Source organism: Lucilia sericata, unplaced genomic scaffold, assembly GCF_015586225.1.
Source record: "Lucilia sericata isolate MDLA Ls3-8-SP2 unplaced genomic scaffold, ASM1558622v1 Contig000002F_arrow, whole genome shotgun sequence".
In the NCBI taxonomy this organism is placed as follows: Eukaryota; Metazoa; Arthropoda; class Insecta; order Diptera; family Calliphoridae; genus Lucilia; species Lucilia sericata.
In genome coordinates this window covers 1,572,990-1,599,471 of record NW_023994043.1, presented here as the reverse complement: position 1 = coordinate 1,599,471, position 26,482 = coordinate 1,572,990, and the positions used below count along the sequence as shown (strand labels likewise).

The 26,482-nt window shown below is 34.0% G+C and overlaps 1 protein-coding gene and 1 long non-coding RNA gene across 19 annotated transcripts in view; both read left to right on the top strand.

The window, feature by feature from the left end:
* Positions 1–5,899: 5,899 nt before the first annotated feature.
* On the top strand, positions 5,900–7,225 carry LOC119616245. Its single transcript, XR_005232515.1, has 2 exons — positions 5,900–6,916; positions 6,992–7,225. It is a non-coding gene; the product is annotated as an uncharacterized LOC119616245 (long non-coding RNA).
* A 2,089-nt stretch (positions 7,226–9,314) lies between these two features.
* The window catches only part of LOC119616084 (transient receptor potential cation channel trpm), a 236,896-nt gene continuing 219,728 nt past the window's right edge, over positions 9,315–26,482 (top strand). For 12 of the 18 annotated variants that reach the window (XM_037972302.1, XM_037972294.1, XM_037972322.1 and 9 more), the window contains exon 1: positions 21,169–21,717. The gene's annotated coding sequence lies outside the window, so the exon portion shown is untranslated. Of the gene's footprint in view, positions 9,331–21,167; positions 21,718–21,777; positions 21,795–26,482 lie in introns of those variants that run through there. The other 6 variants (XM_037972276.1, XM_037972258.1, XM_037972249.1 and 3 more) reach the window with 6 other exon arrangements.

Sequence of the window (26,482 nt, the reverse complement as noted above, 5' to 3'; positions counted from 1 at the left end):
CTGTGTGGTCTTCCTGCAGATACGACCTTACAGCTGCCAGAATGGACTGATTAACACGCTCGGACGCATTGGCTTGCGGCGAGTGGATCGCGGTTCGGACGTGTTTAATACCGAAATTGTTTGTCACGTCGGCAAATTCCTTGCTTATAAATTGCTTTCCGTTGTCGGAGACAATTGTCTCGGGTGTTCCAAATTTATGGAAAATTTCTGAAATTAAAAATTTCACTACGTTTTTAGTGTCGGCTTTCGGCAAAGCTTTCAGGAACACAAATTTGGTTAGGTGATCTAATACAATAAAAATACAAACGTTGTTATTTTTAGACCGCGGGTACGGACCGAGAAAATCTATAAAGATTCTTTGGAAGGGGCGTTCCGTTTGGACTTCGGCTCCCATCGGTGGTCTGAGCGTAGTATTTGCTGGCTTAGCTTCTTTGCAAGTTTGGCACCTTCTGACATAGTTTCTAATTTGGACATTTTGATTTGGCCAGTAAAAATATTCCTTTACTCTATAGAGAGTTTTACCGACACCTCCATGAGACGCTTGTGGGGAATCATGACACGCTTTTATGATGTCCTCTGTCAGATCTAACGGTACCCATAATTTCCACGCGAAATCTTCATTCGTTTCCAAACCGTCGTAAGGTTTAGTACGCTTGTAAACGAAACCGTCGATTACTTTCAAATCGGGCAATTGTTCGGCATTTTTCTCGACTGTGTCTATGAGGTTACGATAATCTTCTGACCGGAAAGAAACTGAAGTTAGATCGATCAGCTTAGGAACGTTTAACGAGATTTCGTCCATATCATAGCGTGATAGGGTATCGGGTACAACATTTTGCTTCCCCTGCCTATGCTCAATCGTAAAATCATACGACTGTAGATGTAGACTCCACCTCGCTAAACGACCAGTCAGATCTTTATGGCTCATCAGCCACTTTAGGCTACTATGATCCGTAATGACGGTAAATGGCATTAGTTCTATATAGGGCCTAAACTTCTTAATCGCCAGAACTACAGCTAAACATTCACGTTCAGTTACCGAATAGTTTTTCTGCGCCGATGTTAGTTTGTGTGAAAAATATGCAATTGGGTGCTCTCCGTCGGAATCATCCTTCTGGAAAAGCACTGCCCCAATGCCTACATCAGACGCATCGCACTGAACGTAGAAATGTTTGCTGAAATCCGGGTGATTAAGTAGTGGACTCGAAATCAGAGCTTCCTTGAGACGATCAAAAGCAGCTTTAGCTTCCTCAGTAAACTTGAATTGCTTACCCTTCTTCAGCGTTTCAAAGATTGGGGCAGCAATGGTAGCATAGTCTGGTATGAATTTTCGATACCAGCCTGTTGCTCCCATGAAGCTCCGCACCTGTCTTGCTGACTTAGGATAAGCAAAACGAGTTATGGTCTCCACTTTAGCTGGGTCAGGTTTAAGTTTGCCGCCTCCTACTATGTAACCCAGATACCTTAGCTCTTTGAAGCAGAATTTAGATTTAGCCACATTGATGGTCAGACCTGCGTTTGCTAAACAAATAGATACACGTTTCAGCAATTCCAGATGTGTCTCGAATTCTGGAGATACAATCAAAAGGTCGTCTAGGTAGACAAAAACCCTATCACGAAGTGCCGCGGGGATCACTTTATCCATCAAACGGCATAACCTTTGGGCTGCATTGCACAACCCGAAAGGCATAACCGTAAAATGATAAAGTGGTCGTCCTGGCACCGTGAATGCGGTTTTCTCTTTACTAGACGATTCTAGTGGTATCTGCCAGAACGCGTCTTTAAGGTCGACACTAGAGATGTATATCGTGTCTCCCAAACGACTGAGCAAACCTTCAATGTGCGGCAATGGATAGGCATCCTTGACTGTCAGTGCATTGAGCTTGCGTGCGTCCAGGCATAGCCGGTTTTTCTCGCCCCTTCGGACTAGAGTAACCGGATGACTCCATGGACTCTCACTAAGCTCAATGACACCGAGGTCAAGCATCCTATCCAGCTCCGCATACATCAACTTTTGCACGGCCGGGGAGACAGGATAGTGACGATCCTTAACTGGAATTGCATCACGAGTATCTATCGAATGCCTTTCCAAATCTGTCTTACCTAAACCTTTTCTACTATAACAGGGGAACATCGATATCACTAAATCTAATTTCTGCTGCTGATCTGGCGTCAGCTTGTGAGTCACGACATCTGGATTACTATCTGCCTCTTCGCAGAGACTAATCCCGTTGGTCGTGAGACTCTCAAGGCTGGCAAACATTTTAAAAACCTTCATGAAATCGACCCCCAAGAATAGTTCTCGATTCAAACTAGGCACTAAATAGAATGTAATAACATTTACCGCATCACGGAACCTAACTTCAGCCCTGACGCGACCGACTATCGGATGATTAGTACCATCCGCTGTTTTTATAATATTTCTAAATTCGTAAACCTCAAGACCGGCGTCCTTTACGAACTTCAGGCAATTTTTCCCGAGACAGGTGACCGTTGCACCGCTATCAAGCAAACCGACTATTTCCTGACCGCCTATCCGTAACCGGGTATATAATCGCGAGTCTTCACCCTCATAGAGTGAAGCGGACGAAATCTCGTGTCTCAACCGTTTCCTCACCTTATATCGCTCTCTTGCTTTTCTAATTTTGTTCGACACTCTACCGAAAATTCTATTTTTTGCTTCGTTGTATTGTTGAATCCGAATATGTAGGGGTTTGAGTTCTCGGAGCCGAGGCTCAGGTTTTAACTCAAACTCCGACCTATTCGGATTCTTTAAAATTGTTATTTGTAGCTGCTGATGTTGTTGTTCCCTACTCTCTACTGGGCCTACACCTCGGTCGACCTCGCCTCCCCAGTTCGAGACGGGTTCCGGGATCTGTTTCCCTGACATTTGGGACATTTTGGGGCCACTACATTATCCTTCCCACACCGGAAACAAAACATCCGAGTTATGGGCTGTGGACAGTCGACGAAACCGTGGCCAACGACTTTACAGTTCCAACAAACGTACTGACTTGTCGACCGAATACCATCTACCTCCAAATCGATCAATGACTGCTCCTCATCCTCACCACATAATTCATGCACGCGATGCGTGACATTTGCACGTTGATACAGCTGCCTCTGATTAGCAATCAAGTTTTCCGCTCGCCTCACCTCGCGACAGAATTCTGACAGGGTTTTCAAACGAATCGAAAACATCATCTGTGCCAAAGATGGTTTCAGATTACCCCGCATGATTTCTACCAGCTGCTCCTCCGCATATGGGTGCTGTTGCTGGTTTCGGAGTTTAATAACGGCATTGTAGTAATCATCAAAACTTTCTTGCGGCAACTGTCGGCGATTGAGAATTTTCATTTGCACCTCGTGTTCTTGCTCAAAGCGTCTGTATTGTGCTAAGAGGGCTTTCTCCAACTCCTCCCAGGTGTTAATATGCACTATTTTCCTGTAGTCCCAGTACCAGTCTAGAGCGGGGCCGTCTAGAAGAAGATGGAAACTCCTCAGGATTTCATCATCAGAGCATCCGTAATCCCTCCTCAACGCTCCAACTCTAAAGATGAATTCTTGCACATTCATGGTTTTACTAGTGCCATCAAATTTAACACCCCATTTGGCTAATTTAAACTTATCCAATGGCTCTGGGTGTCTTGGCCTCGAAATTGCCAAGTTATAATTTAGCGGTTGTTGTTGAGCGGCTGGCCCAGACCAAGTATCCTGTGGATACCCAGGCTGGGAAGCGCTATATTGCTGATAGTTAGCTTGTGGGTCTGGTGCTGGTTGTGGCCATAACTGCTGCTGGCTGTATCTGTTGAAAGCTGGTTGCGAGTTAGGCAAAGGGTTTGGTTGTTGCAAAATCGGCGGCTGAACATACCGCTGCGCTGCCGGCTGAGAATACGGCAACGGGTTATTCTGCTGCAGAACTGACTGCTGTTGCTGATATTGGGTTTGTACTGGTGGCTGCTGATTTGGTGTTTGTACCGGAGGCTGATATTGTGTTTGTACTGGCAGTTGTTGAATACTAGCTTCTGTTACTCTAGGAGCTGCTGGACCGACGGGCACATAATTTGGAGCCGGAATTAATGGTGGTGGTTGCTGGTAACCTGGCGTTGCTGGATGACCAAAGAATGATGGTTGTGCCTCTAAAGAGGTTCTCGGTGGTTGAGTTGGCGGTACCACATGGTTTGAAGGTGACAACATTGTTTGCATTGGAGCCGGATTAGTCATCGGCAGCGACAATATAAGCTGCTTCATGTCGTCCAATGCTTTCTGGATCTTGTTGTCGACCTCTTTCATAAATTGGATTTGATGTAATCCAACTGAGGCACTTACAATGTTTTGAATATCGCTGACCTGTATTGGACTTTCGGCACCTTGGCCTGCCATGCTCTCTCGAACTTCTCTCCTTATATTTTGTGCTGTCTCGCTTAAGAATGTTGGAGACACTACCGTCTGGTTAGCGCCTTCGGAGCTGATCGAAAGATCATGAGATGCTTGAGTGCTGAAAATCGGATCTGCTGTACTGGCTGTTGTTGTGATTGTGGTTGTGGTGGGATTCGTAAAAGTCACGACAGATGAGGTGGTAGGAGTATCGGTATGACAAGCTACGTTGGTACTGCTTGTCGCCATGGCGTTATTTTGATGCTGTAGACGACTCGCGCGACGGGTTAAAACCATTTAAAAAAAATAAAAATTAATATAAATCTTCACTTCAATATCAAAAATAAAAAAAAGGTATTGTATATATATATATATTATATTTCAAGTTATATATATAAATATGTAAAAGTAATTCGTATTCCAGAATCTTAGCAGCGTAAATTGGAAAAAAAAAATATATGTTCACACCTAAGATTTCTTCCTATCAAAGGCAAAAAAAAAAAAAAAATTTGATAAAACTCAAAAAGCTTAAATGCGGGCGGCATTTTCGGGAAAGTAAAAGTTTGCAGGTAGATTTTATTTCACAATTTACATTGCTGCTATGTGTATAGATATGACCTAATTCTTTTCTTATTTATGGTTTCAGGAGATGCAGAATACTAAACGAAAATTAAAAAGATGGGTGAAACTGCTAACTGGCTCTTCACAGTCCTGTCTACTAAGGTGCAGCTTAAAAAGGTTAAATGTACCAGACTTCTAAGGACTACCTCCCTAGACCGGCTGCGACTTAAGAACGTAAGTATTCTTAATTTAGGTATAGTTAGTTGTATGCTACTGTTAATTTAAGTGTGGATATGGTCGCCATCTTTTCCTTCCAACTTGAGCATTTAGAGATTAAGCTGTGCCTGTTATCTCTAAGCCTCAAGCTGTTAGGAAAAGATGGCAACTACGGAATCCAGAATTTTGCATGCCCTTATTGCCCACACAAGATGTCGCAACGCGATCAGGACTCTTTTGTCCTAGAGACCGGGACTTACATCTGCGTGACCAATAAGAACATGCGCAATTTAGGATTCGTAGCTATTGAAATAAAAAAGTGTTATTAAAAATTTCCAAATATTATCTTATTCATCTAAGTAGCTACAGTTAGGGACTCTTGACTTTAAACCTAACCGGCCTACTCGGACTTAAGAGAATACGTCAAACTACTTGGTCTACGGACCTACTTTCGGCCCCACGTTGGGCGCCATTTGTGTAGTGGTGTGGTGGTCAGCTGTTTGTTTAAAATAAGACAAACAGAAAACAAAATAAACAGAAAGGGACAGAAGGGCCAGATTGCTAGCGGCGCTGGTATGCCCGCGTATTGCGCGGCTAAAGCTCGCCGGATGGGGTGGTTCTTGCCGGCAATCTGGACCATAAACACACACTAACACAAAAATTCATACCAGCATTTGGGGTATTATTTGAAAAAGGGGCCAAAAGTAGTCCTGCATCTCCCTGCGGTCATACCTATACACATTATTGTCCTCCCACTAGAGGATTCAACCTCACCATGACGTCCTCTTCCTTGACGTCCCCCAAATCTTCCCTGCGAACATTCACTTCCCCTACTTACCGCCGCTTTTCAAACAAATTACCAAATCATATTAATGACACAACTTTTCAAAATTTCTTTAAAACGTTATAAACATAATTTTTTTTATTAATTATTAGAATTTTTCTTAGCTTACGGCAAAATTTAAATTTTACAAAAATTTTTTTATGGACAATATCCAAAAAAATGAGTTTAAGGGAGATATTTATTATTACAAAAAAATTTTTATATACAAATTATCGGTTTAACACATTTAGCTTTTAGATTGACAAATTTTCTTTAGTTTCCCATTTTAAGTTTTTGTAGATTCTAAGCTTTAGATTTAAGTAGATTTAGGCTTTAGTAGTATGATTTCACAATATAATCTCTTAGTTTTAAAGCAGTATATTTTAAATTTTAGGTTTTAAGTTTTAAATAGATTTAAGAATTTAGCTTTTGACAAATTGTTTTCAGCTTTTAGTTTTATCAAATTTTTAAATTTTAAGTATTTTTAGATTTCAGCTTTTAAGTATTTTTATCTTTTAGCTTTTAAGTATCTTTAGATTTTAGCTTTTAAGTATTTTTAGATTTTAAGTATCTTTAGATTTTAGCTTTTAAGTATCTTTATATTTTAGCTTTTAAGTATTTTTTCATTACTTTCTCCTCTTTCTTCTACAGGTCCTACGGCTATGGAGTTGGCAGGTGTTGCAGTGGGGTTTCCGTCGTCCGTATTCTGTCCAGGTCCGGGTAATTCAGGTCAGTTTGCAAAAATTTTAAATATCTTTTAAATAATTATTTATATATATTTATTTTTTTTTTTACATATATATACGTATAAAAATACTGAGCTACTGGGTGCAAATCTGCCGCAAATTCTTCTAAAAAACTAGGCCTGAGCTCAACCCTAACGTCGCGCACGCTTAGCGGTAATTTTTGGCCAGCGGTCTGGTCCGATCCTAACCAATGGTAAGCTTGTTATTTTATATATATATATATTTTTTTATTTATTATTTTCCCTTTTTTTTATTAATTATTTAAAAGGTACTGTCAGTCCGTCTTGTCGTTCAGGGTCAAAAATCTTTATGGTCGAAACCTTTGGTATACCTGCGCACCCCAGGATTGGCAGTGCGGAGCCGATGTTCCCAAATGAAAGATCCCACGTTGGAAGTCGGCAGAGGTGGCGTTGAAATATTTGTATAACCTTTTTTTTTTTTTGGTGTTCAATTTATATAATTTATATTATATTGTTTGATTTAAATAAAGACTTTAAAAATGCTTAGGCGACTTTTATTGTGCGCACTTGCCACTTGCTGCTTCGTTGAATCTCAAAGAAAAAAGGCCGACATTTTGCACATTAGGGTCCGAGAAACCTCGGATCCCATAATGGCTTCCTACTGTTTCAATTCCTTTCAGCTATTCAATCTACTGTTTCAAATAATTTTCCTAGTGTTTGTTTTTGTTTACTTTCATTTTTTTTTTTTTCTCAAAAATGTCAAACGACGCGTTGCCAACTTTATTTTTCCCTTCTTCTTATTTCTACAACCATTCACACATTTACCTACAGGGTGCACACGACACACTTGACTTGAATTTCCGTATGAACTAATGTAAAGGTAGAAGAAGATCAAGATCAAGCACATTTTACTTGATATCGGATGGACATTTTGCTTATAGAGATTATTTTAAATACATATTTGGGTTAAAAACTTGTCATCGGTGTATCATATTTAACGATATTAAAGTTTATAAGCTGTAAAAATTCAGCAAACGTATTTTGCTACATTTGCAAAATCCGAAGAAATACACCTAGGCCACTGTCGGGCCTGTTGTGCGCTCCTTAACATGAAAAAAAAGTTCACTGAATGAATTATTTTTCAGTGTTCAGAAACTCAGTTTCCTGAACGTAATTCCTAAGAATCTTCCAATTAGTGTTAGTCAGAAATGTTATTTCCGGAATAACATCACTTCCAAGTTACTTGGATCTAACTTAGTCGAATGCCTGGGAGTGGCAAAGAAAGTGCTCCAGAGTTTCACTGTCCTCTCCACATGCTCTACATTCATCAGAATCCGCACGTCCAATATTGCATAGATGTACTGTGTGTCCACTCAGAATACGTACCATCATACTCAGAGGATTTACTATATAATATAAATAAGCCATATTTTCTCAAACAATGCGAGTTAAATGACCTTGTTCGAGACTTGTTACATAATGGACTTGTTACATAACGGTATTAAATTGTCGTATTTTCTAAATAGGCAAGAAGATTTTATAACTTATTTCGGCAAAGATAACAATTTAGTCTATATCAAAAGGACTCTATGAAAGATGAAAAAAGTGCATGCGTTGCTTTTGTAGACGTTTGTCATAATTTTTGGGGAACAAAAAAGCTGAAAACAATATAGAAAAAGTGCAAGAACTGCTTTCTGCATATCGAAAATTTAAATGCAATATGTCACTAAAAATTCATTTTTTGGACTCGCACATGGATTTTTTCCAGAAAATTTTGGTGCAGAATCAGATGAACAATGTAATCGATATCAAAATTACTCGAACATATTCAGAATCTTATTAAATCTATAATTTGCTTATTTCAATAAGAAAACAATTCAATTATCTAACTTCAATAATTTTTTTTCTTAAAATCTTCAATTTTGGTTATATTTTTATCATTAAATCATAGAAAGGTTGTTATTCGGTTGTTATTTCGGTTTTACGAATAGGCCTGACATTATATCTTTCGTTAAACCGGGAAACCACTGTATAATAAATTTCTACATTGAAAAAAGAAGCTTTTTTTTAATATATTTTTTCATTTTCAATGCCATAATTTACAACTTTGTTTTTAGGCATTTAATTTCAACACACAAAAATCAATTGTCAAAAAAATTATTTAATTAATTAATAATTTTTTTCGTTTGTTAAAAATAAAAAATCGGATTGTGGAAGAAGTGTGTATAAAATGTTATGTGTTGTGAACAAATGTCTTGCAAGTCCAATTATCGTGATATTTTCAAGTATTGTGAGAAAAGTAAGTTCTAAAATGTTACTTTTTTGTCAAGTAGGCTTTTAACTTGATGTCAAAAAATGTACCTATTTGTTAAAAGTGAAAAATGTTAACGGGTGAAATTGAATTAAAAGATAACTGCAGAATTTGTATAATAAATATCACCCATCGTGAATTAATATGACTCGATGTTGTCACTTATTTCACGAAAAGTGTATAACCCTGGTCGCAAGCAACTGCACTTTAGGTAGATGCGAAATTGAAGGAAAGTTTTTAAGGCGATCAAGATAAGATGCAGAAAGTATCACAAGGAAAAATATAAAAATTATTCTAATACCGATTGTCATGGAATTATAGATGCAGTAAATAAAGGTTTGGATTGTGTAGTGGTAGTGGAAGTCACTAAACCATTGAATTTTATTAAAAAGAGGTGTCAAAAAAACCAGATCCAGTAAAAGTTGTTTATAGGAAAACTCTGAAATAACACTCCGCGAAAAAGCAGAAAAATAACTAGTACCCCTTACGACAATATCAAATACTCTTCACGGTAAGATGTTTTTATTAAATCTATTAACGTCTAATTTCAATGTCAACTTCACGCGGCCCTTACATTCATTTAATAGGTGCAGAGGTATCATACAAATGAATACTCGTAGGGATTCTTGCCAAAAGTGCAAATAATTGGGTTAGAGGTCATATGGATAGATGGGAAGAATTTGGCAATCAGCTATCCGAACAGTGGTGTGAGACGCCATAGCCGGTTAGATCAACTAGCAGTTACGCTATTGTGTATTAGTCCCTATTTATAAATGCTCAATCCAATTGAAATCATTTGGTCCAAAATCAAAATTGTAGTAGAGTTATACAGCACACAACTACATTTTACTAAAAGGAGAAAAAAATGAATTGAGTGTAACTTTTCACCTATTGGTCCTACCAAAAATTGTCCAAAGGAGTTCAGATAGCTATTTCTTCATCCAAAATAATTTTTTTTAATTAATTTTTTTTTTTTTTTCAAAATAGGTCTTTTTTTGCTCAAAAGAAAGCTTATACAATTTCCTTTAAGGGCTTTATGGTCAGTCCCATAATGGGATACGAGTGGGATATATACTCAAAAAATTTTTTTTTTTAAATATTGGATAAAAGTTAAAAGTTATACTCATTTGAATAAAATCCTGTACCAAATTGCCTATCTTTGACCCCCTCTAAGTCCGGTCGTTCTTGACCGATAGCGCTGAAAATTTGTGTCTGGCCTACTGTTCAATAGTACTAACCTTGGATAGAAGTCTTTCAACTCGGAGGAAAAATAATGTTCACAACTAAAATTAAAGTTTACTTGATTTTAATATACCGTTTCTTAAAATTTTTGTCCTGGCGTCAATATTTAGTGAGCTGGATCAAAGGATAAAAAGGTTCTTTTTTTTCAGCGGCAAATACTTTAAAGTTTTCGATACTTACTACAAACAAAATTTTTACTTTTTAAATACAAAATCGGAAATTTTCGATATAAACAAGTGTCATTGTTTAGCCGACGAGAAAAAGCAAGGTTTATCCCTCTTCCAAATTATTCTTTGATTACACTACTAAGAAAGCATGTAAATTTGTTTGTGAAGGTAAAAAATTCACTTTGAGCTACTTTTGAAGTGGTGATAAATGTTATTCTTTTGGAAGTACTTCGTTTTATTTTTTGCTAAGATGTACATATTTATTGGTGGATCGGAGTCCAAAGTTAAATTTTAAACTCTATCAGAGAGTTATGACAAATTAATATCCTAACCACATTCTGTTAATGAATTTTGTTTATTTGAAAGGTGAACCTTATATCAGTCCAATTATGTAGCGATTTGAGAAAAATTTCGCTGAATAATTTTTATATGTACAAAACATGCTCGAGTTGAATATGGTCCCAATATAGTTATTGGTTAATGAATGAATTGATTACCGGAAGTGGCAGCTATGGCCAGTTATGAACTGATTCAGGTTTCAGTTGGTAATATGAAGTCTATTGATATTACATTTATATATTAAACATTCTAGAGGGAGTTATTAACAATAAATCTGTTTGTATGGGTGCTATTTATATTTTGAGCCTATTCTAATTTTCATTTGTGTTTAATTTAATTCTGAAAAAACTAACCAAGAATGATACATATTTTAATGGCTTGTTTCGGAATTTTTGCTAGCATCTCCATTATTTATGGACCGACTACGCTGATTTTAAATAGGAATCTTCTTGAAATCAAGTCTGACACTTTTGTTGGATCCCGAAGATATGTGTGATTTTCAGAAAATTTATTTCAACAGACAGATGGTATAGCTAGATGGTCAAAGCTTCTATAAGGAGTCAGAATATATAGGATCGGAATATGATATTGTAGAAATTAAAAACGCAATGAAAAACTTATATATTCCCTTGTTCGTAACAATTTATTGATATCATTGTATATCCTAACCTTGTTGTTGTATTTTGTGGCGAAAACTGTTAGACATCCATATAAATAAGATTTATAAATTTAAACACAATGACTAAAATACATACTAATATATGTACGGCATCTGCTGCAACATATAGAAAAGTAAAAACACATGTCTGAATGTCCTCAATAACAATGACGTCATAAACTTCTATAATACATATGTATATGAAGAGGTCGTCAAAAGAACATTTTGTTCGTCATTTTATCCTCACATCACAAAATGTTGGCATTTGTATAGATTATTTTAAAATTACTTCCTCTAAATAAGTACATAAATATATTAGACTGGTCCAATTTGTAAAAGTCTCGAAATCATGGAAACTGATCTTACTACTTTCATAGTCCCCGACTTATGTATTTTCACTGTTACTTTGTGTGGAATGGTCAAGGTTCACAAATCAGTGTAAAAATTCCTTTGGATTATAGTTAATTCGTATACATATGATTCCATGAATTTTATCGACCTCTTTGACGTCTTTTGGTTGACCTAAAATAAACGAAACTTCTTAGACATGGGTCTATAAAATCCATATTAGGCAAACAAGTGTTAATAATTGTCTCAGACGCAATTAAAAACTGTGTTGGCAAATAGTAAAGCGGTTAATTAAGAATCCTTAAAAGGAATAACGTTTAGTTTAGGGGCAACATCTTAAATAAGTTTAAAATAAAGTACATTTATTAAAATCAAGTTATTTATAGCCGACTTTTCATTTACTAACTAAAATTCCGGTTAAGATAGGTCATGGATTGTTTTAAGTTTTTCTTTTTTCGCTTTCATTTATTTTTTTTTTGCAATAAATAACAACTTTGAAAGGAAAACAGCGCGAGAGGGATAGAATGTGAAGTGAAAGTGAAATCGCAAAAAAAAACACTGCACGTGTTTTTAAAACATCATGTGCTGCATGTTCATGTTGTTGGAATTGTTGTTGCTGTTGCGTTAAAATCAGCCAACCAAATACATTTATGTAAATTAAGGACAACTCTGACACACAAAAACATTTTCATTTTCATACTCGTGCTCGTTTGTATTTACATTTGCATTTTCACTTGAGTTTTTTATTTTATTTTTTTCATTTGATGAAATTTGGTGCAAACGGAAATGAGAACTTCCGAGCTTACTAATTGTATAAAAACAAAGAAAAACAACAACAAAATATATAAAAAGAAGTCTCAAGGATACTTTAAAGGATGTGCATAGTTTCACTTTCTATTTCTGTTTTCCTGCCCTTAAAGGTATTTGTCTAGAAAACAAAACAAAAACTAAAAATAAAAACAATAAAATTGCTTAACAGAAAAAGAAAAACAAACAACAAAAACTTACGAATTTTAATGCAATCCTTGCAAATTTTAGAAAAACACATTGTTGCTTTTGTTTATGTCGCAAAAAGGGCGCATGTTCCCTGTCGGTTTGCGAGAGTTTGGAAGTTGCTAAACTTCGTTCTCAATTTATCACTCAATTTCACAACTACAACTGCAATGACAATTTATAAAATTAGATTTAGTTCTTTGCGGATTTTATTGGTGTTAAGTTGAAAGGGCGCTTCAATTTTAGTTAATTGAAAACTTTCATACATATGTATATGTACATATGTGTATTAATATTACTTAATCGGCACTTGATAATGTTTAGTTGTGTAAAATTATTATAATATAGTTGAAAGAAAGTTAAATGTTTTATAAGTGGAAAAGAAATTAAAAGTTGAATGTTTGTGTGTCATTCACGACAAATCGATCGTTTTTAAATAAACGTGATTATATGTTTGTGAGTATTTATCGGAAATAAAAGTGCTGCCAGAGTCTAAAGTATATATCGAACAACAAAATATAGTCTATTAAGGTATTATTCGTTTTTAGATATGTTGAAATTAAAGATAATTAAAATAAAAATAAGTTTTTAAGTAGGGATTCGAGATTATATCAAGAAAAAATATATTAAAACAACTATGTACTTATAACACTTTGATCTTAAAATCGCGCTAAAAATAAGATATTCGGAATTGGCTGATCCGTACTTAATTTTGGTATTTTGTACTTGATAATAGTAAAACCGTTCTTTCTGTACCTTTGAAACCGATCTGGATTAATTCAATTAAGGATTTCTCGATTTTTCTTTTGTGTGCACGAACAATAATTTTATATTTACGCTTATAATGATATATTAAATTGCTAACACAAGATCGGATTGAAAAAACAGTCTTGAGAAATTAATATAATATATTAACTGGAAGCAATTTTGAAAAACGGAAAAAACCATTTCCATGGAATTGTGTGATTTTTAATATGTAATAATTTTAATTATTTACATTAAAAAATTCTACGTAAAATTTTTTCGAAAATTTCCGAAGACGAAGATGTTCGAAGACCTTTCATATGATACCAAAATTTGGAATATTTTGTTTGTATGAAATGTGGAAAAATTTGCAAAAATCTTTGTTCCACATTAGGTTGTTTCGTGGATCACTTTTTTGTTGGAATACTTCTCAAACGATATTGTACTGATCTCTGTACAGTATGCAAAAAATAAAAATAATTTTCTGCATTCTTTTCGAAATTGGTCTCCAAAATTCCGTAATTTTGAGCTTATCGCAGGAAAAATATTACAAATATTTCTTAGGGAATTTCTGGTCCGAAAACAACTTTTAGTGTGTTGTATGAGACATATAATAAATTGTTTGTTTGTACTAACATAGTCATGTGGTTGATTGATTGTTAGTCATATTTTAAAAAAATCGTCTTAAAATCCATTTTTCATCCGAATGAGCTGAATTTACGTAAGGTATACGCTTACATGTGTGGAATATCTTTTTTGATTCAAGGGGTACATATTTAGAATTAATTTTTTATCTTTAAAATTTTCTTGGCCTTAAAAAAAGTTAGACGCATTCAAAGTTGTAACAACACAGCAAAATCTTTACTTATTTGGTAAGTCGGAAAGTAATACTTGATCAATGTGTAAGTACATACTGATTAGGTGAATAATAACTACTTATTTTTGGTATAAGATGACAAAAAAAAAAAAAAAAAAAACTGGTTACAAATGTGCTTACCCGACTTTCCCATATTAAAAACCGGCTTTAAAGTTATTTTTGGTTTTATTAGTCTATTCTCTCACTCAATGGTCCATTAACATGTTATTTTATCGTGCTGTTTGGAATATAGATTTTTACATTTGTGAAAAAACTATAATTTTTTAAAAAAAACTTCTAATATCGACTAGGGTAGGAACCAATAACGTATTCCTTATTAGACATACGCTATAGACAATTGGCTACAAATCGTATTCAAAAACATTAATGTTATATGTATAATACATTAGCTAGATTAAATACTCATTAAGTTTTTTCCGAAAAAGTTCATATATTTTTTGAAAGAAAAACTTTTTTTTCGGAACTATTTACAAATTTTATATGATCCGGAATAAGAACTTAATGCCTCTGAAAGGAAAATTGTCTTTGGTGAGTCTAATTTTATCCCATCGGAATCAAAAATTAACTGGTTTGTTATATTGAGAATTTTATCAGAATTTGTATTTCAATACAAATTTGAAATATGTTTGTGAAAATTACACACAGAAAACAGATCGATTGGAAATCGGTTACCATGATAAATATTTATTTAAATTAATTAAAATTGTATCGCTTTTATTGAAAAACTGTATAATTAACCGATTTTCTATACTCAGTATTAAAAAACCATAATAATAATCGAATTGTGGTTTTAACAATTTCCAAATCAATAATTTGAACTGTATTGTATCGGTTATTAAATTCTTTTGTTAATTCAGTAAATGCAGCCGAATTTTATTTAGGACTAAAACTTTAGAACGTCAAATATTAGTCGCTGTAACCGAAAATCAGTAGAAAGTAAAAAATATTGATCATTGCAACCAATTATCAATTGGGAAAATTATTTAAAAAACTATTGCGGTTAAAGGAACCAAATTCGGTGTTCACAACCGATTATTTGATAATTATAGTTGACGTTAACAAAAATAAATAAAATAAAACGAATTTATAAATTTAAAAAAAATCTAATTACATTTGAAGATAACTTAATGCTGATAAAAAAAGGTAATGTTTAGTCCATTATATATCTTAAAATCTATTGTGGTTATTTTCAATGATTTTTAATCATTTTACAGCAGCGGAAAAGCGTGGAAAGGTAGCTTTGGAAATGTTGGACAGTATGAAGAGCAAAATCCCAAGTACATACCATCAAAATCTCAAAACAAGAAGGGAAATGTTGCTGGTTTATATTTATAAGTTTGTATTTACATACATACATACATATTCATATTTTATTGTAAATGTTTTAAGCAAAATAAAATTTATTTTAAAATACACATAATCCACAAATTGGTTTTCAATAAATAATATTTCAGTTGCGTATACCGATAATTTCAATCCAGATTACCGAATAATAATTTAAAATAGTTGTGTACACCACCAAAGCCGATAAAGTTTCGGAATAAGTCTAAAACTAATTGGACAATGTTCGGGGCCTTACTAAAGAACCGTTTAGGTCAGGACACTTTTCAATGTCGAAATAAAGAGGATATAGATGCCAAAGTGGAAACGTTCACAAGTGCCCTGGTTGAATCGTTCGAGGACAGCTGCCCTCTGCGAGAGCGGAGATCTGCCCAGGAAAAACCCTGGGTAACTGGGGAGATCCGGAACCTTGGGAAGACTCTTCGCAAACTATTTAACCGGGCACGGCGTAAAAAGACCGCAGTATACTGGGATGAGTATCGTAATAAACTTGGTGAATATAAGAAAATCGTTCGAAGAGCCAAACGAGACTCCTGGAAACTTTTCTGTGAACAGGTAGATAGCGTAAATGAGGTATCGAAGATAAAAAAATTCCTATCCAAAACTCATGTCCAACCGGAATCTATGATCGATGACACGGGCAGGAGGCTTGAGGATATGGAGGAGACAATGAAACTCCTAATGGATTCTCATTTCCCACCCGGTATATCGAATAACATAGATGAACCGATATTGGAGGAAGGGGAGGGTAACACGGAAATAGTTATTACAACTGACATGGTTAAAGGGGCAATCAAGAGCTTTGCTCCCTATAAAGCTGCAGGGCCGGATGGAATTTTCCCGGCACTTTTGCAGATGGAGGCGGGACTGGTTTCCGTACATCTGTCACAGATATTCACTGCATGCTTAAAATTGGCATATACCCCAGTTAAATGGCAGGATGCAAGGGTAATATTTATACCCAAACCAGGGAAACCTAGCTATGCGACACCTAAGTCCTATCGACCGATAAGTCTTACGTCCTTCCTACTTAAAACCTTGGAACGGATAGTCGATAGCATGGTTAAAAGCAGCATACCATACAATGACCTTAAATATAAGCAGCATGCTTATGTAAAGGGACGATCGGTGGAGACCGCTTTAAATGAAGTTGTCCACTACATAAGTGAATCTTTCGATAGCAAACTGTATACACTGGCAGTATGCATTGACATCGAAGGCGCTTTCAATAACGTGCACACTGATACCCTTATCCAATCCCTAGACCAGTTTTATGTTGACCGGGTGCTCCGTAACTGGATCAACTACATGCTAAGGAACAGATGGATAAGCTGCGAGATGTACGATATAACTATCAGGAAAAAGGTATTTCGCGGTATACCACAGGGTGGCATTTTGTCACCTTTACTCTGGGTCACCACGATTAATAGCCTCCTAAGGACCCTAACCGAGAAAGGACTTAGACCTGTCTGCTATGCAGACGATGTCGTAATACTTTTAAAGGGAAAGGATCCAAATTACTTGTGTAGAAGAGCTGAGGAGGCTCTGAATACGGCCTTGAGCTGGGCTCAACCGAGAGGCCTCAATGTTAACCCGGCGAAGACGGAAATCTGTCTTTTCACAAGAAAGACAAAAATTTCTACATATACTGAACCTTGCTTCTTGGGCAAGAAGATACCGGTGACAGACAAAGTTAAGTACTTAGGTGTAATACTTGACCGGAAATTAAAATGGAGACACCACATAGAGGATAGGATCAACAAGGCACATCGGTGCTGGGCGATATGTAGGAGAACCATAGGCATGAAATGGGGTCTTAGTCCTACTATGACAAATTGGCTTTATAAAAGTGTAATTAGACCAATTCTAGCTTATGCTTCAATAATCTGGTGGACTGCTTTGGACAAAAAGTGTAATATCAAACTACTACAGGGAGTTCAGCGTACATGCTGCTTGGGTATAAGTGGTGCCATGTGTACTACTTCAACCAAGGCTCTGGAAACGTTGCTAGATATTCCACCCATTGAAACATATATAAGATATGAGGCGGCGCTTACAGCCGAACGGCTCTTTACTTTAGGCGAACTGGCCAAAAACGGTTATAGGACACGTCATCAATGTATACTGGACACATTGGAAGGTTATACACATTCATCGGACGTGCCTGATCGCATACCAGACACTGAATATGTCGGAAACTTTGAAACGCTAATCCCAGATAGAATGTCTTGGTCAAGCGGAACATTAGAGCAAATACCAGTAGGAATCCGTTGCTACACGGATGGCTCTAAATTAGGGGACAAAGTGGGTCTGGGGTTCTATATTGAAGACCCAGAAACAGAAATATACCACCGTTTACCTAATCATAACACAAGCTTCCAGGCAGAAGTACGAGCAATAACGGAATGTGTAAATTGGATTAGAATAAATATGGCGCCCACAGGGCTTAATATATTTACCGACAGCCAGAAGGCAATTTGTGCGATATCAGGTGATAGAATTAAATCTAAGACCGTATTGGATTGTAAGAAAGCTTTAACTGAATACTCTCCCAGAGGTAAGGTTCACATCATATGGGTACCAGGCCACTCGGGAGTAGCCGGCAACGAAAGGGCGAATGTAATAGCTTTAAAGGGAAGGGAGCTCGATGTAGTTAACCTGACAAACGCAAAACCATTCGACGCAACAAAAGCTGAATTAAAAATATGGATGAGAGAATCCCATAAGGCCTCTTGGAATAATGAAACGGTGGGTAGAACCACAAAGATTCTATGGGGTGACCCTGATGAGAGCAAGACGAGAAATCTTCTCAAAATGAGCAAGTCTGAGGTTAGTATGATGGTACGTATTCTCAGTGGACACACAGGATTACGAGCACATCTATACAAAATTGGACGTGCGAATTCAGACGAATGTAGAGCATGTGGAGAGGACAGTGAAACTCTGGAGCACTTTCTTTGCCATTGTCAGGCATTCGTCGAAGTTAGATCCAAGTATCTTGGAAGTGATGTTATTCCAGAAATAACATTCTTAACCAACACCGATTGGAAGATTCTTAGGAATTACGTCCAGGAAACTGAGTTTCTGAACATGGAAAAATAATACATTCAGTGAACAATTTTTTTTTTTTTTTTTTTTTTTTTTTTTTTTTTTTCTTGAATTGGAGCGCACAACAGGCCCGATAGTGGCCTAGGTGTATTTCTTCGGATTTGATGTAGTATACATCCTCCTATCAACCTACCTACCTACCTACCTGTGTACACCATATATTCAGTAATAGTAAACGAATTTTACAGTAATTACAATCGAATTATGGCATAGTTGTGAGAACCGACTGAATTCGATTGGAAACAAATTCGGTTGTCACAATGAATCTGTTTTCTCTGTGTAGTAACAACTTTTAGTTATTGAACAGACCCTATGTTTTAAAACAATTTTCGATCCTTCGTAGACCCGCCGAATCTTAAATACCCACCATCAAATCATTACCATATATGGATTTTAATAAGAACATCAGGGACATATGTATATCACGGAGGTCCATTAATGAGGGTTTAACTATCGAATTAAAAAATATCAATTTTTAAAAACAAAGCATTTTTGTTCAATTTTTATATGTGTGTGTTGTTTTTTTGTAAGAGGAGTTACATATATTCGTGGTAGGGTCAATTATGCTCCTATTCTCATCTGTTTATACATCAGTTATTTGTTTCGAACTTCATCGCTGTATTTGTATCTTATTTCATAGTTTTATGTAAGTAACTAACGAGAGTTGTAAAAATTTTCTGAAGGGGACCTTATATAGGGAGTAGGGTTATATATAGACCAATTCTCAGTAAAGTCGGCAGGAAGATTTCAGTTCCTTATTTATGTCAAATTTCATAGATCTACTAGTATTTTTAAGCCAGTAATGAGCGTTAAAGTCATTTTCTTAAAGGGACCTTATACGGAGTTTGGGTTAATAATGGACTGATCTTCATAGGGGGTATCCTTATATGAGCGGGTAGAATCAATTATGAACGGAGCATCGTTTAATTTGTAGAACGATTTTGGCTTATACAAATCGTATTCATGTCGAATTTCATCGCTGTATTTAAGCCAGTAATGAGCGTTAAAGTAATTTTCTGATGAGGTCCTTATATAGAGGATAAAGCCAATTATAGACCGATCCTCGAATTTCATCGCGGAACTCGGTTTTTTATACCAGTAATAAGAGATAAAACAATTTTCTGATGGGGACCTTATATGGGGGTAGGGTCAATTATGGACCGATCACCACAAAATTTATTAGAGATGTTTGGGGTCGTACAGAACTTGTTTATGGCGAGTTTCGTCATAATACAGTTATTTTTAAGCTGGTAATGAGCGTTAAAGTAATTTCTGCAGGGGACCTTATATGGGGGTTAGGGTCAATCATGAACTGATCCTCTTTTATTTAGTTCAAAAGTACAAAGAATTCGGTACCACTATAATTCAGAATTTAATTTTAGGAGTCAAGAAACTGACTGACTATCTTTTTTGATGGTGGGTATAAAAAGTTCGGGAAATTTTAAAAAGAAAAAAAATTAAACCAAAATATTTCTTGAAGTAAACGAGATAACTCACACATGTAAGCGTTTTGATTTTTATAAATCTTCTCAAGGAGTAGTTCTATTTTAAACCTCTGCTCTAACCTCGAGAAATTTCGTTACGATATCTCCAATAGTTGCAGAGATACCGAATTATTTTCAAAAATAAAAGTTTATAAATAACAATTAAATTAAAAAAAAAAATTGTTTGCATATTTCCTCATTTTATAGCAGATATTTTTTACCCCCATTATCTCAGTGTTTGGTTTTCTTACAATTATTTTAACCGGCAGCATATCTACCGGTTAAACGATAAACGGAGATGGAGTGCTATAAAATTATTTATATATAATCGATATTTGTTAATCTGATATTAAGTTTTTCCGGAAATAAAAATATGTTGCAATTTCCTATTTTTAAATTAGAAACAAAAATCAACTGTTTCATTAACAAAATTTCAACTGGCAACACTATTTTCTACTGTAACAACTCTGACGTAGTGTCATATGCATGCTTTCTCTGCTTATCTGTTGCTCCCCTTTTTTTTGTGGCGCTCAGATGACAGATCCCAAAACAGCTGAGTGCAAAATGTCAGAATAATGGAGAAAATGAAAATACATAATAATAATAATAATACCCCCACCGTAATATAAACAAAAATACAACAAAACACACGAACACACGCAAAATAAAATGAAATCAAAACAAAACTCCAGTGAGAGAAGGGGAGAAAAAAATTTTATATTCTATCTCATACGTTTTTGTTTTAGTTTTATTATTTTTTTTTTTCATTATTTCACACATTTTCAAAGTTGGAGCTCTCTCGGCATGTGAAACAAATTTCATTTGTAAATTGGAGTTCGCCGTGTTTAGTGGTTTTAAATTTTCCTTTCGGTCGTTCTACGTATAAAAAAAAAAAAAAAATACTAAGTAAAAAATACTGAATAAACATTTCAATTTATTATTTCACTTACTAAGTAAAAATAAAACATAGAAAATAATTTAATACGGTGCGCTATCCAACCGTGTTATTAAAATTAAAGAAATTTTTATTAAAAAACAAAACGAAACGAAATTTTCATTTGCAAATTTTGCATTTTGTTCTATTTAACTTGACGTCGTTCGTCTGTCTATTAATTAAACATTGTGGTTTTAAACAATAATCACTTGAGTGCTCAAAGAAAGAAAACAAAACTAAAAATCTAAAATAATTATAATTAATAATAATAAAAAGTAATTTATGAAATATTAATTATGTATTAAGAAAAAAAGTGTATGAAAAATATAAATATACAAATATCTGGTGCGAGTACAAATAAATAAAAGTTTAATTTCAATTAAAATATTTTAAATTGATGATGTTTAAGATGAAATAAACAAAAAATTGTTTTGAAAATAAAAAAGTAAAAATTGTTTTAATCATTTACTTTCTGTTTGTGTGTATGAGTGAGTGAATATTAAAAGAAACAGAAAAAAATTTAAATAAAAATAAGAAATAAATAAAAAAATTGTATTGCGTTGAGGTTCTTTATTTTTTTTACTTATTCTCTGTGTGCTTCAAAAAAGCGTTTCGCCGATCTTGCTTCTGCTACTGCTACAGCTGGTGCTTGCTGCTCTTCCTCACGTTTATATTAAGATTCTGCCATGTGTTGTTGATCTTATTTATTCTTTATTGTGCCCTTTACTAAATATTGGATTTTTTTTAGAAATTACTATTAAATAAATTAATCGTTTTATTATTTATTAAAAGAGTCATTTAAGAATTTTAGAAAATAGTTTTGCAAGCTTTTGGTTAATATGTGTGAATTTGTTTTAAATTCTCCGGAATCTTTAATGATCAAATTTGGAACATTCCTTAAAAATTTATTTGGTACTTACTGTCTTGCAAACTTATAAAACAACACGTCGCTGTCCATAAACTATTACGCATTTGTCCTGCAAAATTGTTTTGTAAACCATTATTAACTTTAATAACAGTTCGTAGATTCCTAAGTCAATGTTGAAATTATATTTAATTGGCATGTGAATTTCAAAGCAAAAGAAAATTAGTGTCAATTTTATTCTTGAATTATTAGTATCAACACTTTTCCAATAGCTACATTTTCTATAACCAAGTTTTCCATTAAACAATTTTATAAAAAAAAAATATTGTTTATCAAAATGTTTCTATATCGAGGAGAGCAGAAAAAAATTGTTTATTTCGAAAATTCGCTAGAATGAAAATATTCATTTTGTATAAATAATATTAATCGATAGAGTATTTTTCATAGAAATGCCTAAAAATTACACAGGCCAACGAAACGAAGATCTGAAAAGAGTTTCATTAAAATCGGTTGAAAACTAAATAATATTTCACTATGGTTTCAAGAAAAATTCCCGATATTGCATAGTTTGAGTTTGACCTTCATAGTTTATGGGATGACAATGTTAGGTATCGCATATTTGTGAGAGATATTGACCTAATTTTTTACTACTTTATTCCCTTATTTAATGTCCATAAATTACATGCAGATTTTCTTAAAGATTTTCTAAAATGTATTAAAGACGATTGAGCTTTGCACATCTGTATGTTGAATCCTTATATATATCGATGTCCGTCTGTCTGTTTGTTGAAAACAATTTTCTGGATATCTCCGGGATCCAAGTATTTGTAATTCTAACAGTCATTCTTTTAAGAAGTTTGCTATTTTTCTATATGTAAGTATTTCATTATTCGGGAGTTGGTTTTAATCGTTTATTCGCAAATAATTATTTGAGTTTTTATCTTAGCCCGTTAATAACCGAAACTGGATATCTGCCTCTTTATTAATTTTACTGTTTAATACAATATTTTTCTTAAACCTTTTGAATTATTTGATTTCATATGAAATCTTTTTAAACAATTAATAAATCAAACATGCATAATAGCTTGTAATCCTATAGCTTATTGTTCGAAACTGGTTTTGTAAAAGCGCTATGGAGTCGACATTTGTTCTACGGAAATTATTTTCGTTTAAACTAGCTTTAAGAAAACTTTCCAGATCGTAGACATCCTATGTAGATTCGAGATTTACTGAAGAATTACTTTACTGTCTCAATTATATTAACAAAACATATGTAACACCGTGCAACAGTCATGAAAAAATCTATGTGTACAGGAATCTATGTGTACTCTGTGTAATTTGGTTTTCATAATCAGCTCTTATGCTCCTGTAAAAGGACCTTAAAGTTTAAAGGACATACGATTTCAAAAAATGGAATTCCAAATTTATATAAAAATTTTGGTTTTGATATTAATATCAAATAAAGCTTAGAATCTCTGCTTCAAAATAATATTATATGAGCAATTATAATTGCTCATAGAATATTATTCTACTCGGATCCACTTTTCAGATAAATAGTATCACTTCCCAGGTATTTATTTTTGTCACATAGTGTTATCAAAGTTCTTTAATTTTAGAGTTAAAAAAAATCAAAAAAACTTTTTGATGGCACATTCTAAATATTTTGTGTGAATATAAACAGACCCTAACACGTGATGAATCCGTTCGCGTTAATCATTTTGATCGAGGGGCGCAAAAGTTATAGCGGTTTTCACCTAAATATTTAAAAAAATTCTTAAAAATAGTATTTATATATGTTATATTTGAAAAAAATTGCACATAATTGTAAAAATAATTTAAATTCAGCGTATAAAATTTAATTTCAAAAATTTTAAAAATACACAGCAAGAAATTTCATTTCAGTATTTTTTTAACTTGTTGCTTATAGTTTTTGAAAAATCGCGAACTAGTGAAATTTAAGAAAAAAAACTGTTATTATCTGAATTCTACGAGCTTGATTTATAAGGGAATGCAATTAAAAAATTATAGTTTCAAGGAATTAAATATTTATAGAGTGATACTTTTTGATGCTAGGTACATTTTGGCCCACAAAACCTATAATTATTTTACTTTTTTGATGCGCCACAGTTTTACAATAAAGTACATTAAAAGGAAACTTGCAAATGGTGATAATTTTGACGAATTTTGAGCATCATCCGTGATGTGCCTTCACAAAATGTGTTTAGATAAAAGTGAGGTCTTTGTAGCTTACAAGGACATTTTAAATACATTTATGATCCCAAACCATTGTGTTTGTCATTATCTTCATGTCTATTCATTGAATGTTTGTATAAATCGATATTTGATATATAAAACCGCAAAAATAAAAAAAATTAAATTTTACAAAATTTTTTAAAAGTTCATAAAATTTTTGCATTCAAGTTTTCCAACTTTTGTAGCTGTCGTACCCATCTCCTATTCAGGGCACATACATAATTACATCAGCTAACCATTGTTGTCCCAATTTTTGTATTTTATTAAGAGGCGTCCGAACCCGGTCAAAAAAACTGTAAAAAATTCAAAATTGGAAAAAACCTGGTGACAAATTTCAACATCCAAGTTCTAGTACGTAAAGTGATGTCACACGGATAAGCTTGTAAAGAATTTATCTCCTAAGTGTCTTTAGTTAGTACAACAGCGAATAGTGTCCAAAAGTTTAAAGCTATGGACAAAAACATAAAAAGAAGGTGAAAAAAATTGTTAGTGACACACGATTTTTTATACCCTACACTACTATAGTGGGGAGGGTATTATACGTTTGTGCTGATGTTTGTAACACACAAAAATATTGGTCCTACACCCACCTTTAAGTATACCGATCGACTCAGATCGACATTTTGAGTCGATTAAGACATGTCCGTCCGTCCGTCTGTCCGGCTGGCTTGCTGGCTGGCTTGCTGGCTGGCTGTCCATGTAAACCTTGTGCGCAAGGTACAGGCCGCAATTTTCAAGATAATTTGATGAAGACCAAGCCTTTTTTTTTGGCACAAGGACGAAGCCTATTGAAAATGGTTGAAATCGGTCCATTATTTCACCTAGCCCCCATACAACCGTACCTCCCGATTTGGGCTTTTTATGCCATAATTACGATAATAGTATCTTTGACTATTATCTCTCTAAAAATTGGCACAAATAAGTTTTATATAAGTATAAATGACACTGCAGATTTTCGTAATGATCGGCCCTTATTTGACCCTAGCCCCCATACAAACCCCCCTTCAAAAAATGTCTTAAACGTCTAAAATTGACTTGTAACCATTTGTATCGCAATGAAACTCAACATAATTAACTATTATTTAAAAACATATCCTTTTCCCAAATTTAATGAGGACCGGCCCATGTTTGACATATACTCCTATATAAAGCCTCATTTAGAAAATTAGTTTTTATCAATAAATTGCTTAATACTTTGGAATTAAGGTAAAATTCAACATAAAAGTTTCTTTGTGAAAAATAAAAATGTTTAAAATATACTCATGGTGTAGGTATGGTCGGCCATGCCCGACTATACTTTCCTACTTGTTTAATTTTGTAAACTTCCAAAACCGATTACGTTTCGAGATATATTGACCTAGAGTTTTACAATTTTGCAATTTTTAAACTGGAAGTTTTGTGTATATAATCCTGTAAAAAAATTATTTGACATTTTATTCTTATCAAAGTTATTAACAATTTAGTTCAATTTCAAAGAAATTAAAAAATTTTGATATTTGCTCATATATGTATTTCAATAGCTTATTGTCCGAAATCTCTATAATTAAGGCGATATCTCTATTATTAAGATTATCGTTTAAGAAGAATAGTGATACACCAAAAAATGCTGGGATTCCCAAATACCAATTTTATTTCGTTATAGTCCATAAAATACGAACATACTTTTAATAATTCCCGATCACATCGTTTAGTTAATTTTTAAGAGCAAAAATGGGATTTTAATATTTTTTTCAAAAATTGTGTGCTACAATATTTTATCAGAGCTGTTGAATTTTAAAATTTTGTTGTTCAAATTTAATTTTGATCTCTTACTTTAAACAGATTTTTAACGGATTTCCTCGAAAAGATCGTGTGTTAATATGTGTGTGTGACTTCTGTCTTTTTCAAATGGAAACTTATGATTTAATTAATGTAACACAATAAAATATGTAAATTCGTTTTATCTATTTGTTTTACCTTTTTGTGAAATGTAAAACATTTTTGTAAGAGTAATAAATGTGTCCAATTTGTTTTAATCGTATGTACTTATTTCACCATAAAAGATGTCATGTTTTCTTCAAGATAAGACAATTTTCTAAATAGAAAATAATGTAACTGCAGATCTAACATTAATTTGCCAACATACTTAATCTCTT